The following is an 11844-nucleotide window of genomic DNA, read 5'->3' on the forward strand; positions in this document are numbered from 1 at the left end:
TGTGTGTGTGTGTGTGTGTGTGTGTGTGTGTGTGTGTGTGTGTGTGTGGGTGTGGGTGTGGGTGTTAAGAATCTTAGGCCAGAACCGAACTCCAGTCCTCCTGACTCTGGGGCCGGTGCTTTACTCACTGTGCCACCTAGCCACCCCAAAGGTGTACTATTTGTATTATTTTTGCTTTTTTTTTTGGAGGGCAATTGGGGTTAAGTGACTTGCCCAAGGTCACAGGGCTAGTTTTTGTGTGTGTGTGTGTTAAGTGTCTGAGGCCGGATTTGAACTCAGGTCCTCATGACTCCAGCACTGGTGCTCTATTCTCCTTTATGTAAAATTGAGATGAAGACATTCTAAGCATAGAGGTTAACTAGGTAATCCCAAAGCACTTTGTAAATATAAAGTAAGATGGATTAAAACAGATTCTTTGGGTCACTATCCATTTGACCTTAAAATCTCAAAACAATAATAAATACAATGACATGCTCTAACTTCAATTACAAAGAAGAAGGATATGCACCTGGCAACACAACACCCTGGTGTGAGAGTTCACCGTGTTTTTCCTATAAAATTGCTGCAAACACATGTTCAATGAATGCCTTTTTTTTACTGTGTTCATTAAAGTGAAGAGCTCTTATTGGTTGGGGTTATCCTCCATGAGCAGGCAGTGATCAGAAGAGCCTCAATGCAGATATGTTTCAATATTGGGGGAGATATTGCACATTTACTAATCTTTAAACTGTTCCATCCAAATTCTAGCTTTCATCTATGTTATCACTTATTTGGGTCCTGATGAATCAACAAAAGAATGAATTAGGCAGCAGCGATATACAGGGACGCTAGCTGTCAATTTCATATTTTCCTTATTGCATTTTCCCAAAGCGGAATGACTGATTTGCAAAATATGTGTTTGTTTTCATGATAAGGAGTACTTAAATACATGAGGGTAGTTTTGATTCTGCTTCTCTGAGAAACTACCACCAGCCCAGGAATTTTTCCTTTAGGGTAAAAACACACTACTGTCCCTCCCTCTCTTTTTGGAACCAAGCACAGGATTAGAAAAAGCTCAATCAAATTTACTTACCCCAAAGGTGATAAATATCTTCTCAGCTTTTTTGCCCTTCCACATTAAACTGCTTTGTAACCTTCTACTTCTAATCTTCCTTTCTTCTATGTTCTCTCTGTCTCTGTCTCTCTGTCTCTCCTTTAGTTGCTGCTCTCTTCATCCATGCTCTACTTCTTTTTCTTCCATAGTTTAACATATTACACCGCTGTGTCTCTGGGTCTCTTTGTCATTTTGACCTTGTGGCAAGTTTATATTCTAATCTAAGTGATACCTGAATCAAGGAGGCAGAACCATTGAGCTGTGGGAGCAAGAAAGAAGCAGTTTTCAATAGCTCTGATAGGGGAATCAGCCTCTCTGAGCTTTCCTGTAGGTAGCAAGCAGCAAAAAGCAGGAGGATCTCAAGTCTTGGAGTAGTGCTGCTGAACAGGACCTAGGGCTGTGAAGCTGACTCAACTGGAAGGAGAGAAAGAGAGCTAAATGAGACCTCAGTGTAGTAGATCTTAGAATCAATGGATAGTATAGCTCCCTAAGTGATTTTGAGCCTTTCCTTTTGGGTTTTTGTTTTTGCTCCATTCTGTTTCATATATCCCTAAGAAAATGTTATACAAGTATAGTTATATATAAAGCATGCACTTTGCATGAGATATATACACCAAGATACCCCAAGAGTCCTTTATAACAAGACCAGTGATAATCGTATTCTCAACACCTTCTGAGGCCTCCCCTACTGTCTCAGGTATACCTCAGTAAGTGGTAAAGGAATCCTTGAAGTCATCAGTCATGGGACTGACACAAAGTCAAGTAGGGCTTTATGAGAGGTATGAAGATGAACACCTGGAAGACTTCTACCTATCATATTTCCACGATAGATTATAACACCTTTGTGGGCAGGGACCACATTTTGATCACTTCCCACAGTGCTTTGCAATAGCAGGCATTGCATAAATATTTGTTGAATTGTTGAATAAGTAAAATCACTTTCACATTTTATCAAAGGCATGCATTCAGAACAAAAAGGAACAAGTAAGTACAATTTGAATAAGGGACAAATGGAACCACCTAAGTCCTCCAACTTTTGAGTCTCCTTCCCATCTGCTCCCTTATTTCCCAGTTCTCTTAGCCCTCTCTCCTCTACTCCCCTCCTTTCAAATTGTATTTTTGTCTTTGGAAGAATTGGAGGGAGCTCTGAACCAGTTCTCACCAGCACCATCTGGTCTCCTGACTCCTAAGAAAGTGTTTTTAATAATACTGAGAAAAGAGCATCTTCATTAGTATCTCAAAGCAGAGAATACACTTCTGCATCATAGGAATGGACTGATTATTATTTACACCAGCAGATAGCAATCACTTGGTGAAATCTAGTACAATCCTCTTCCCAAAATGCAAAATTCTGACAAGTTCTATTGTGTATTTGTCAAATATGGGGCAGGTACAGCTGTGTAGGGCACCTAGGTGGTACAGTGAATGGAATTCTGGACCTGGAATCAGGAAGACTTCCAAATTCAAATTTGGCCTCAGACACATACTAGCTAGTGTGAACCTGGGCAAGTCACTTAATCCTGTTTGCCTCAGTTTCCTCAGCTGTAAAATGATCTGGAAAAGGAAATGACAAAGCACTCCAGTATCTCTTCCAAGAAAATACCAAACAGGGCTGTGAAGAGTCAGACATGATTGAAATGACTGACATGACCTGACTGTAAAACGAACAACAACACCTCTGTAGAAAGAGGTTTGCAAACTGGCTCTTCTCCTTCTTATTCCTGCCTACAATGATATCTCCCTTACAATGTGACATCTTTACCATGCATCAATTCTTCACATTCTACAATTCCATAACATCAGAACAAGACTAGTCAAGTACAAGCCTGAAGAAAGTCTGAATACACCCACCCTGTCAAGCAAGGAGGCCATCTATAAGGTCGTGTTGACTGTACTGCTGAATCAAAACTGACTTGAAATAGAATCAGCATTCAACACAGTTAAGTCCAACTGAGAGCAAATAGTTTACGAGCATGGAGACTGTCATGGTGATGAGAACCATAGACACTGAATGAGGAGAAAATCATAAGCTTTTTCCTGAGAGTTTTATGGAAAAGTTCATTTTTAGAAGGTCCCTTCCCTTGTCTTCTATTTAAGGGAAAGCAAATCACTTCCATTTTTTTCCACCGTACACTTCACCCCATGCTAGTTTTCCATATGTCTTTCCTTCAGCTTCTGTTCTCTCTCAAGATCCATCCTCCTCCCTACCCGTCCTCCTACCCCTCCACATACACATAAAGATTTTATTCATTCCTGGTAAAATGGAACTAGTAACTTAATTCCCACTGCACTGAGAGCCATTGGTGGTTAGAAATTGGCAAGAAGCAATTGCCATTGTAACTTCCCTGGCTGGGAAGTTTGGTGCAGGACAGGATTCTGGGGACAAAAATTAAGGTTTTGCACTTTTACAAGCACAAGGAATCATTAGTAACTTGGTCCTCAACCCCAAAAGCTGATTTGTAACCGAAATATAAGAAAATGAGATTTTCCAGGCTGAGTAGGGGCTACAGAGACCATTCAGGCGACCAGAACACTTTCATAAGAAGCAATCTTGATACCACCAGCATAGGTGAAAATCAGGGATATTTTTTCAAATCAGTATCATCAGCATACACGTGCATATACATACAAGAATGTATATGTGTCTATATTATTGTGCACGCGTATGTGTGTATGCATGTGTGCATGTGTGTGCGTGTACATGTGTGCGTGTGTGTGTATTTCTCTACCTTAAATTCTTCACCTCTCTGTTAGGAGGTGGAGAGTATATTTCATCAACAATCCTTTGGAATCATACATGGTCAGTGTATTGCTCACCATTCTTATAGTTTTCAAAATTGTGTATATTTAAAGAGTTGTTACTATATAATTGTTTTCATTGTTCGGTTCATTTCATGTATCAGTTTACAAATACATAAGTCTTCAGAACTGTTCAGTTTAATGATATTGATATTGTGTATAAATTCTTCTAATCCTGCTTATTTCATTCTGTATCTGTCCATCTTAGTCTTTTCATGTCTTTTCAAAAGCATTGATTTCCTAATTTCTCACAGTAGAATAACATTCTATCTACCTCATATACCACAATTCATTCAGCCATTTCTTTTTTTTTTTTTAAGCAATTGGACTTAAGTAACTTGCTCAAGGCCAGTTATTTCTGGGTGTGGTGCTAAGTATCTGAGCCTGGGATTCGATCCTCAGGTCATCCCAACACTGGGGCCGGTGCTCTTACTCGCTGAGCCACCTGGCCACCCCTAAGCAATTGGGGTTAAGTAACTTGCTCAAGGTTAGGCGGCCAGGTGTTTCTGGGTGGGTGCTAAGTGTCTGAGCCCATATTTGATCCCAGGTCATCCCAACTCTGGGGCCGGTGCTCTTACTTGCAGTGCTTCCTAGCTGCTCCAATTCAGCCATTTCTTAACTAATTGCAATCCCTTTAGTTTTCAGGGATTTTTCATCACCACAAAAAGAGCTGCTATAAATACTTTTTGTACATATATAAGATCTTTTCTTCTTTTATTGATCTCTAGGATATAGGCTTAGCAGTAGTATAGCTGAATCAAAGGCATGACTTTTTTTTTTTTTTAGTAAATTTTTGTTTATAATAGTTTTCCAGAATAGTTGTATCAGTTCACAGGTCTACCAATAGTATAATGATATACCTATTTTTCAACATCCCTTCCAATATTTGGCTTTTGTCATCTTTTCCAATCTAATAGGCATGAGGTAGAATCTCAGAATTGCTTTAATTTGCATTTCTCTAATTAATAGTGATTAAGGTATATTTGTTTGCATATGTCTATTGATAGGCTAGGTTTCTTCCCCTGAGAACTTCCTGTTTATATTTTTAGATCATTTGCCAATTGGGAAATGGTTCTTTTTCTTATAAGTGTTATTCAGTTCCTTATATATCTTGGAAATAAGACTTTGATCAGAGAAATTTGCTATAAAAAATGTCCCTTACCTTTAAATTTTAGCTTTTTGAATTTGTGCAAAAACTTTTGAATTTTATGTAATCAAAATTATCCATTTTGTAATCTGCAACCATCTCTATCTCTTGCTTGGTCATGAAGTTCTTTTTCTATCCAAAGATCTGATATGTAATTTTCCCCCATGTTTCTCTAATTTGTTTCTGATATAACATGTTTTTACAAACCCTGCAAAACAGAGAGGGGGTAGGAAGCTTTATATTCTTGATTCAAATATCTATCCATGAGCAGAACTTCCAGTATAATTTGCCAATTGGAGCATGTAATTACAACAGAACTGAGGATTAACTAAAGTTATAAGAAATGTTTAGCAAAGATAAAGGAAGATTTTTGGTGGTATGGGATGTGGAGGGAATATCAATCACCATCTTAAGTACTGGAAGCTCTGTCAGATGGTAAAGGGTTTAAATTGGCCACACCTACTAGTCAGAAGCAGGAGTAGAAATGGGTAGAAATTGCAGAGGTAGATTTCAGCTCCATAGAATGAAAAACATGTAAAAGAAGAATGTGAAGGTAGTAGGACAATGCATGATAATTTTGAGGGAACTTGTCTTTTCCTCTGACTCTGTATATTTAACTTCTCTACTCTTGGTTTTATAAGAGGTATACTATTTCTGGGATCTGGTCATGCTTACCACATGCCAATATCATGTGACTATGAAGTACACTCGTAAGTATAGTATAATTATCAATAAGGTATATGTTAATTTCTAATTTTTTTCATGGTAGTAATGATAGACTTCAAAAATATTTGTGGTTATCCCATGTAACTTTCCCCTTTCCTCTTTGAGAGATAACAGAGAAGGAAGGCAGAGAAAAAAGACATGATGGGAAAAGAATGGCTATCAAGAACTGTAGATGTCTGTCACTTGTCCAGATAGAGACTTACTATTCAGGGCACTATCAGGAAATAGGGGAACAAAAGGCAATTTTTTGGCCCAGACAGCAGCACCTCAGCTGAGGACTGTAGCTGAGGGAGAGAAAGAGACCAAAAAAAAGAAGTTTCCAGAGCAGACTCTGGGGGTGGGGTGGGGGAGGGTTGTAGGTTCTCCAAAGGAAGGGAGACATGGCTTTTGAGCCACAACTATTCCCCGTAGATGGTATGGTTGTTTTGAGGAGCTGGCAAATGGGCATAGAACATAGGATCCCTGATAGATGTTGTACAGGGAATCAGGTGCCCCTCAGGTTAGCTGGAGTTGAGGAACAGCTGGAGTGGAGAAAAACACCTGGGTGAGGAAGGAGCAGCCCAGAGAAACAAGGCAGGGTGCGTGGAGACTAGGAGGGCCATGACCAAGAAGCCTCGAGTTGGGCCAGTCTCAAAGAGAAGCCAGATGATAGCTCTAAGACATGAGCTGTTCTTTAGTAAGAGGAAAAATTATTTAGACCAGCACGCATATTTCCTTTTTTTATTTTAAAATGTTTTATCGATACCTTTTGTCTAAATTTTATCACAATAATTTCATCCTTCCTCCTTCCCCCTGCCCTTAATGAACTTTTGTCTTGTGACAAATAAAACAACTGAGCAAAAAAAGAATACCTGTGGGTCAGGCTAGTGTGTACCCTTGAGTTATACAACTTAATTGCTTGGGGTCTCAATTTGCTCATCTGTAAAATGAGAAGAATTGGACTGGGAAGTTCAAGGTCCTTTCTAGCTTCAGATTATAGGATTCTCCTTTTGTCCCCTTCTTTTCCCCCCTCCCCCCAGGAATCAGGCATAGCTTTTATCTTCCTCATCCAAATTCTCTGGGTTTTGTTTTTAACGACTAGGTAGTTGGCAAGACATATTCTAAGAGTGATATGCTAACATGGTCATAGCTCTAGAGCTGGAAGGGAAATCTCCAACCCATTCTTATTTTACAGATGGGTAAACTGAGGCTCAGGAATGTTGTAACTTGTGTAGTCTTCTACAGGTAGTTACCATCAGAAATGGTATTCATGTTCTCTGATGCCAGAACCAATTATCTTTCCCTTGTACCATGATACCTCTACTTGTGACAACAAGGTGCTTTGGCCAATTCATTCTGGCTGGGTGTTTTTAAGTGCATAAGTTTTAAGTACACAACTTCGGTGTATATTAGCCAGACTAACACAAGATTTACAACTTATCTTATTTGTTTTTTTTTTTTATTATGTGCCGGGCAGAGTTGGAATGTATGTCAAAGGAAGCACTTGTGAGGACAAGGGACTTTGGCAGCTACCTGTATGTCTGCAGGTACATAGACTTAGGAACATAGCTAACTAGCCTCAGCCATGCCAGATTTGGAAGAGGTGCAGAAACCAGCTGAAATATAACAACAAATTGGTTTGGATCAACTCAAAAGGAATTCACCCCAAACCTTTGTTTTCTGCTTGTCCTTGTTTGATGATTCCAGATTTATCTCTACTCATATCTGTAGAAAGCTGGGGAAACACTTACAATTGTATAAGAAAGACAATTTTCTGCCACTGAAGCCAGAAGGCTGACTTCAATTTAATTCTGTGAAATCCAACAAAGAGCCTATGGTGCAGAACACTGTAGTAGTCAGGGGAAGAGAAAAGAAAAAGAAATATGATAAAAATTCCTATCCTCAAGAAGCTTACAGACTAGCAGGAGACACACATGCATAAAGAATGACAAGGTACATGGCAAATGAAATAAGTATGAAGAAGACACAATGTAATTATTATGGAACACCAAGAACTCAGAAGGATTGAAATTATAAGCAATATCCCTGATCCTCCCCAATGGCAATCATCCCCTTCACTTCATATAGAGCTTTGCTTATACTTCAACATCCCAGGGTCCTTTTCACATCCCAATGCAGCAAAGGAGGACACACAATTTCCCAGTTTCATGCATTTTCACTGACTGTTTGGAATAGTAATGGCATTTAAAGATTCCCCTGTATTGGCTTGGTTTTCAAATTGATTGTATTAAAACCCAGAGCTTGTTAATCCCACCTGTGGGATGGACTTGTTGACATGAAAATAGAGTCCTGAACTGGGAGGAGCTGGTGATGTAGATTTGGAGAGACAAAGAGAGAGGCAGAAGAACTTTTTTGGAAGAAGCACCCTCGTGGAGGCAGAGAGAGACTGAGAGGATTACTGAGGGCCACTTTGAATTGCCCTGGACTTTTGAGACCTGCCCCTGGAGCTGCCAAGGACTGAGGAGACATGGCTGTTTTGCTGGTACTTTGTCTGTCTGTTTTGATGTTGTTTTTCCAGATTTGTCTGCTGGTGAAAGACCTGTTGTTGAAGAAATCCTGGAACCTGGCTGTTGGCTAAGAGCTCCTGAGACTGTCCTGCAGACAGAGAGTGAATACTGTCCACTGGTGAAGGACAGTGCTGTTGTTGCAGGGGTCTGGGAACCTTTCTGTTGGTTCCAAAGCCCTGAAGAAGGATTTTCTTGTTGTATGTTTACAGAAATCCTGGGAGAGGGTTTTGATAATGTTTTCAGGGGTCCTAGGACTGTTCTGCAGACAGAGGATGAATTAATGAAGAGACTGGCAATGTATCTTGTGGCCTTGCTAAGCTTTGTCTCCCCAGGAACAAAGATTGCTGAGAACTTGCCTCGTGTCAAGATGAAGAAAAGACCTCCATTTGGGTATTAAGTGCTGTGTTTAAACTTGTTGTAACTCTGGGGTAGATTCAATTGTGATCCAGGGGTGGGGAACTTTTGACCTTTTTGTGTTCTATGATTGAACAAATGAATGTACTTTACTTATGATTGGAAACTAATCTCCATTTGAGAAGAGGAGCTTTGTGATGGACTAAATAAAGGTACAGCCTAGGGGTGGAGTAGTATTTAGAACATGGACTTTGTAATTAATTGAATGAATGTAAGGTCCTGGTGTGGGGTAGTACTTGGAGATTATTTAATCACACTTAGTAAATTCTGTATTTTGAATGATATCATATTTTGATCTTCTCTGTTCTTGGTTGGTCACTGAATAAAATGGAGAGCACCTATGCTGGTATTTTGAACCTTGGGAAGTTGCCTTTCCTTGGCATTACATTACACTGTTCCCCATGCCTGGAATTCAATCCTTCATATCTACCTCTTGGTTTCTCTGGCTTCCTTCAAGTTTTAGATAAAATCCCACATTTTACAAGAAGCCTTTCATGAGGGATGGAATCAAGATGGTGGAGTGGAAGTCAGCGTTTTTGCCTAAGTCTCCCAACATGTCTCCTTCACAACAACCTAAAAAATGTACCAGAGTAAATTCTAGGTATAGACCAACATCTCACACTATATACCAAGGTAAGGTGAAAATAGGTGCGTACTTTAGACATAAGAAAATTAGAAGAGCAAAGAATAGTCTACTTGTCAGATCTATAGGGAGGGGAAGAATAAGAGATAGTGAGCATTAAAAAATGAAAAACAGATAATTTTGATTATATTAAATGAAAAAACTTTTGCACAAACAAAACCAATATAACCACGATTAGAAGGAAAGCAGAAAGCTGGGGAACAATCTTTACAATAAATGCCTCTGATAAAGCCCTCATTTCTCAAATGAGAATGGAATCAACTTTTTAAGAACATAAGTCATTCCCCAGTTGACAAAAACAACCTCAAAATGAAAACAACCAGGTATATTATAATGAAAATCCAGAGTACCTAAACTAAAATCCAAAAAAAAAAAACAAGTACTGCAAGAACTGAGAAAGAAAGAATTCAAATACCAAGAAACCACAATCAGGATCACACAAGATTTGGCAGCCACCACCATAAAGAATTGGAGAACTTAGGGATTTATATTCCAGAAGGCAAAAGATCTAGGCTTACAATAAAGAAAAATATACTCAGCAAAACTAAATATAATTCTATGTTTGTGTGGGGTAGGGGTGAGGGTGGGGGTGGATCTTCAGTGAAATATAGGACTTCCAACCATTCCTGATGAAAAGGCAAATGTTGAATAGCAAAACTGACAGATAAATGCAAGAGTCAAGAGAAACAGGTAAATGTGAACAAGCATAATGTGAATAAGCAAGTATTATTCACATAAATGTGAATAAGCAAGTAAACAAGGTTACTCTTACACAGAGAGATGAAAAAATATATCCCCTCAACATCATCAGCATACATAGACAGAATCTGATTAGAAGGCTTGGGAGTGATGCTGTTATATTTTGATGGTCTCAAAAGAAGAATGGAAAGAGTGGGTAAGAAGCAAACACTGGGAGGGATAAGGAGAAATGAGCATAATTATCTCACATAAATGAGGTACACAAGTAGAAATTTAATTAGTCAAAAGCAAAACAAACTTTTAAAGAGGGGACCAGAATAAAAGAAAACAGGATGGAGGGGAAAACACAATTAACCATCATAACTGAACATGAACGATTTGAACTCATTCATAAAACAGAAGAGGATAGCATAATGGATTAGAAAACAATATGTTGTTTACAAGAAACACATTTGAAACAGAAAGATGCACAGAGTCAAAATAAGGGGCTGGAGCAAAATCTTCAGTAGAAGGGAAGAAGAAGAAGAAGAAGAAGAAGAAGAAGAAGAAGAAGAAGAAGAAGAAGAAGAAGAAGAAGAAGAAGAAGAAGAAGAAGAAGAAGAAGAAGAAGAAGAAGAAGAAGAAGAAGAAGAAGAAGAAGAAGAAGAAGGAGAAGAAGAAAGAAAGAAAGAAATTGTGATCCCAGACAGCACAATAACAAAAACAGACCTAATTAAAATAAAGAAGCTTAATTTTGCCAAATGATCCCATAAATAATTCATTAATATCAATATTATATGCACCAAATGGCATTGCATGTAAATTGTTCAAGGAAATTTTAAATAAATTTTAGGGAGAAATGGACAATAATAGAGATGGATTTCAATTATGCCCTCTCAGATCATCTAACCAAAAAATAAATTAAGGACTTGATAAAATTTTAGAAAAGTTAGCTATGTTAGATCTCTGGAGAATATTAAATGGGAATAGAAAAGAGTATACTTGTTCTCAACTGTTTACGGTACCTTTACAAAAATTGACCATGTATTAGAACATAAAATCTCACAAATGCAAAAAATCAATAATATCAAATGTCTATTTTGTGTAACATAATGGGAAAAGATCCATACATACAATAGATAGATAGATGAGATTAGGTAGATAGATAGATAGTGTCTGTTTTTGTAATGGCAAATAATTAAAAGTTGAGGGGGTGCCCATAATTTGGGAAATGAATAAACAGTTATGGCACACAAATATGGAGGAATATTACTGTGCTATAAGACATGATAAAGGAAATGTAAAATGGATAATTTTGACTACATGAAATGGAAAAGCTTCTGTACAAACAAAGCCAATGTAACCAAGATTAAGAGGGAGGTGGGAAATTGGGAAAGAATCTTTACAACCTATGTCTCTGACAAAGGACTCATTTCTAAAATATACAGAGAATTGAGTCAAATTTATAAGAATACAAGTCATTCCCCAATTGATAAATGGTCAAAGGATATGAACAGGCAGTTTTCAGAGAAATTAAAGATATCTATAAGCACATGAAGAAATGCTCTAAATCACTACTGATTAGAGAAATGCAAATCAAAACAATTCTGAGGTACCACATCTCACCAGTCAGATTGGCTAAGATGACAAAACAGGAAAATGACAAATGCTGGAGAGGATGCGGGCAAATTGGAACATTAATGTATTGCTGATGGAGTTGTGAACTGATCCAGCCTTTCTGGAGAGCAATCTGGAATTATGCCCAAGAGCTACAAATAATTGCATATCCTTTGACCCAGCAATACCACTCCTAGGGTTATATCCCAAAGAGATCATA

Source organism: Petaurus breviceps, unplaced genomic scaffold (assembly GCF_028583685.1).
Source record: "Petaurus breviceps papuanus isolate PSGF00001 unplaced genomic scaffold, PetGlider_PUasm1.0 582, whole genome shotgun sequence".
Lineage (NCBI taxonomy): Eukaryota > Metazoa > Chordata > Mammalia > Diprotodontia > Petauridae > Petaurus > Petaurus breviceps.